Source organism: Nothoprocta perdicaria, unplaced genomic scaffold (genome assembly GCF_003342845.1).
Source record: "Nothoprocta perdicaria isolate Ctin4 unplaced genomic scaffold, notPer1 scaffold_37, whole genome shotgun sequence".
Classification (NCBI taxonomy): domain Eukaryota; kingdom Metazoa; phylum Chordata; class Aves; order Tinamiformes; family Tinamidae; genus Nothoprocta; species Nothoprocta perdicaria.
The window spans coordinates 3,982,850-3,987,605 of NW_020455610.1; positions in this window are offsets into that span (position 1 = coordinate 3,982,850).

Here is a 4,756-nt window from a genome sequence, read left to right on the forward strand (position 1 = left end):
AACATGGGCAAACATTTGTTAACTCTCTTTCCTTATCCTAAATTTGGTTAATCCCTCTTCTATAAATAAAGCCAGGTCTTTGTTTTTTTAGGCCTTTTCTTCTTTCTGTCGACTCAAGGAGGAACTAGGGAGTAGTTCAGATTTGGATATCTGTGGTTGGTTTGGTGAATCCCACTCATTTTTTTAGCCAAATTATACTTGTAGTTTTTCTACTTTCTTGCCTGTTTGTCTGTAGTTCACTTTATTTGTCAGCTAGTGGCAGATATTAAAAAAAAAAAGAATAAATTTTGCAGTAGTCATTACTTACCACATATATCAAAGTCACCATAGTATTTTCAATTATTCTTCTCTGCAGTAGCCACTATGAAGTTATGTGCAAAACAGAGTGGAAACGTAAATTAAACCTTGAACCTGATTTTTCTTTAAAACAGCTCTGAGTAATGCTAATGGGAAAAGCAATCAGAATTGAACAGATTTGCTAAAAATCATGTAACTGTCACCACAGGCATACTAAGGTGTACTGTGTATGTCTGAAAAATAAACATAATACTGGACATTATAATTGTAAGCTATTGTTCATTTGTTCTATATAATGTTTCAGGTAAAAAAAGTACAGAATGCTACAGATAAGCTCTGTAGGATCTGGTCTTTCTGATATTATACTTGTGCCAGACCAAAAAGCTCTGTTCACAAGATCTGTTATAAAGCAGCAATTCTARGATGTAAGAATTAGCAAGATAAATCAATAGGCAAAGTAAATTCATGAATTTAACCACAATAATAATTTCGAAATCAGGAGACTTAGTAAATGTGTCTTTCTGGTTTTCAGCAAAATAGTACTGAATTTTCAATTCTGCCGGTAAAGTGTAAGTCTTGATATGAGAGATGAATTTCTTAGAATTATTGGACACTGGAAAAATGTGAGACTTGAAATCAGATATCTCCTAAGTCAGAGCAGAAATCAATACAAAAGGAAAATCATAGCCTGGTAGGTGTAATTACAATAGTATTGATTTCACTGATTTCTGTCTTACTCCTTTGCATTTTCAAGATGAGATTTGGCAGAAAAGCATTATTTTTACTGCTCCAGACCAAAGATCTAATGTTCTATAACCCTTTTAAACAAYGAGAAATAAGGTAAAAAGTAGGCTTGGGTGAATAATTCATTACAAAATGAAGTGTAACATGAATTTAACTTTTTTTAAACTAATATTCTCAAACATATCACAAATATTTGTGAGTGCATTTGTTATTYAATAATAGTTGATCCAAATTTAAACTGATGGACTACTATTCAAAATATAATGCTAGTTTCACAGAGGTGATTGGTATGTGAGATAAGACATTGTTTCTGTAATCTAAACTAATTAATCCATTTTAAATACCCTTTCTGCAACAAAAATAAAATGAAATAGGAGATTTTCTTTGTAAAACCATATGAGAAAAAAATCTAAGAWGAACATTTATGAATGATTTATTTATTTATTTAAAAAATTCTCAGAAGGACTTAGGCATGTGGGTTTAATTTTCACTTTCAGCTAGCAYTCATGAGAATTCACTTTAACCCTTCAAAGATGCAAAGACATAAATCACAGGTAAAAATCGTCAATGTAATTATCTTCTGAATTTAGAGCTCATATTTTAGAATATTATCTATGATACTTATGCTGTATTGTGTGTTTTGCAAATCTAACAGATTCTGAATGTATTATTATAAATGATTGAGTTGAGGGAACATGTCAATTAGTTTGCTTTTGATTAAATATATTGAATGTATTCAACATAAATAAATAAAATTTTACCACATTTTGGTAATGGTTGGATAATGATACACACAACTATACAGTTATATAGCAATTATATATCTCTGTAATTATAATATCAGACTCTAATTTTGCTGTGGTTTTGAAATTCAGACACTTGCTTTTGAACTGTGTAACTCTCTACGGTAAAGAAACAAATTGCCTTTAGAAATCAAAATAACACTCCTGAAATCATTTTGTCTTTGTTCTACTTGTAATTTTATAGTATTTCATCCACTTGGAAAGTGCACATTTTCTTTTTTCTTGTGGAATTGAGTGATCCATCTGTGATCTGGCAATCAAGCCAGAACTGTTTATTCTTACAATTTTATTGGCATTCTCATGATGGTTTTTCTTAAAGCTCCGGTTTCTGAAGTCATTAGACAAGCAATCTTGATTTTCTGTTTCTAAAATAAATGTACTCCTGGTTATCACATTTGCATAGAAAAGTTTGAAGACTAGAACCCTGAAGGTTCAAAAACCACATAGGTAAACAAAACGAATATATGTCATTTTGTTCTGTTTTATATTATGTGGATATTTCAGCAAATTTCACGCTTTTGATAAAAAGGGATGATTCAAGATTTTAAAAAATATTCTATTCCTTATATTAACATGCATTATTTGCATTTGCATAGCTTGTATTACAAGATTGCCCTTTAAATGATGAGAGTTATGAGAAAATAAAGATCAAAATCAGTAAATATGGTAGTATTTGAAAAACGTAATGACTAATTGCTATATGGAAATATAACAGACTGGCAAACGCATACTTCATAATGTAAATTTATCATCCTCTATTTGACTTTAAAACTTAGGGCCACAAAAATATTTTTTTATTTTATGGATAATATTAAAAGGTGTTGTTAAATAGAGATAAAAATACGAATCTTCTACCTTTTTTCATGATTTCTGTGAGGTAGGGATTTTGGTCTCATCTCAGAGTTGTGGTTTCCTCCCAGGAAAAAACATTTTCCCTGCTTGTCAAAATGTTGTTTAGATCTGCAGTGTCTACATAGGTATTGATGCACTACTTCAAGAAATATGGGATAAAACATAACCAATGGACTCCAGTAGTCTTGTGCACAGACATACATTCCACTTTCACAGACCAAAAAAAAAGAGTTAATTGAACGTAAATTATATGATTTCTTCCTCTCACTCACTTAATCACTACTCTCAGATTAGCAAATGTACTTAAGACTTTCATATCTGAATTTTTTTACCACAATTGAATGATATACTTTAATTACATTTTATAACCTTCTCYGGAAAGAAATCCTCATATTCCCACTGTTCACACTTTCATTATGTTTATAATATGACCTAGGAGTTGAAATTAAAAATGAAAATCTTCCTTAAAAGTAATTAATAAGCTTGTTGCAGCCAAAAGCTCCATCACCCACAAACAACCATACACATGCAGAATTAAAGAGTCGGCAGGATATTATGAAGCAAAGGCTGTTATTGATCCCTCAGCAACAGATATGTAAATGAGCTACACTGTAACTATCAGTATTACTAAATACAATATACTAAATGCTAGCGAGCTGGAGAAATATATAGCCAAGTCGGAGAAGAGTTGGGTGAACAGAAGGACGACTATGTCATCTAAAGGCATGCTGCAACAGCTGGAGCAATACAATAAGCTGAGACGTACTCAGTGAAGATGGATGCAATAGATTGCTGCAATCTGTGCRCAAAACACACTTTTCTAAATGGGTATGTTTTATTGTATTTTGTTGTTACGTAGGGTTCCACATGTAGCAAAAATTTGGGGCTCACTTCATCAGTAAATGCATCTCTGCCTTAGAACAGTCTTAAATCTGTTTTCAGTAACTTAAACATCATGAAGTCACAAGCRCCACAAACCTTATCCTACGATTACCTTGATTAAGGCACAAAACATTAAAAGCAAATTACTATGAAAGTATGAAACAATTTGCCCTTAATGTTTCAGTCATATCTGTAAAAAATATGACTTAAATCTAGTTTTATTAATAATACATATTTTAATTAAACGGCTAGAGGTGCATCTAGCAGGAAAAATTGAATCTTCACTGGATTTCACATACTTGTATGATTCATGGGCAGTAAATATGCAAAGCTTTATGCCCATAAGGCAATCAAGCTGCAAAGCTGATATGCATGTTTTTATCTGAAAGAATGAAATCTAGGAAAGGTAAGAAATAAAAATAATAACAATAATAATAACAATAAATGTTCAAAAAATCTATTTTTGCAGACACGATCTATTTCTAGATACAATCCTCATTTTTGCCTGCTGCGTGCTATTGAAAATATATTTACTGTTGTTTCTATTAATCTCATTCTACAAGGATTGCCTATATGCCTACATACATACACACATAATAGCGCAGCATTAGCAATAAAACCATAGGATTAGAATTATTGTGCTACTGTAGCATAGCATGAAATGCTTTCATTGCAGACGKTTTGGGGATGAACAGGTCTACAATCCACTGATCTGCTAACAAAGCTTCTCCTCATTTGCATCAGGATTGTTTTTAAAGGTCTGACTCTGCAGGCTTTCTTTGCTTTATCTCTTCTACAGCTTCCACCCCGCACTTCATCAAACATTCAGCTCAGTTATTTTTAATGACAGCTATGCTGTGCACACCAACAGCACCTCTCACCTGGCGGTGTCAAAACACAAAAGCAAACATAAAGTAATTAGGTTTACAACACCTCTCCGAGGTAACTCGATGGTGCCAAAATGCAACCACTCCTTGTGTGGAGCATAGCAACTGCTTATAATACTCTGTAGTAACACAGTGCAGTAAGTGGATTTATGCCAAAGATATTGAACCTTGCTGAAAATACAAACAGGTTGAAACTGAGGGAGGGAGGGAGGGAGGGAGGGAGGGAAGGAAGGAAGGAAGGAAGGAAGGAAGGAAGGAAGGAAGGAAGGAAGGAAGGAAGGAAGGAAGGAA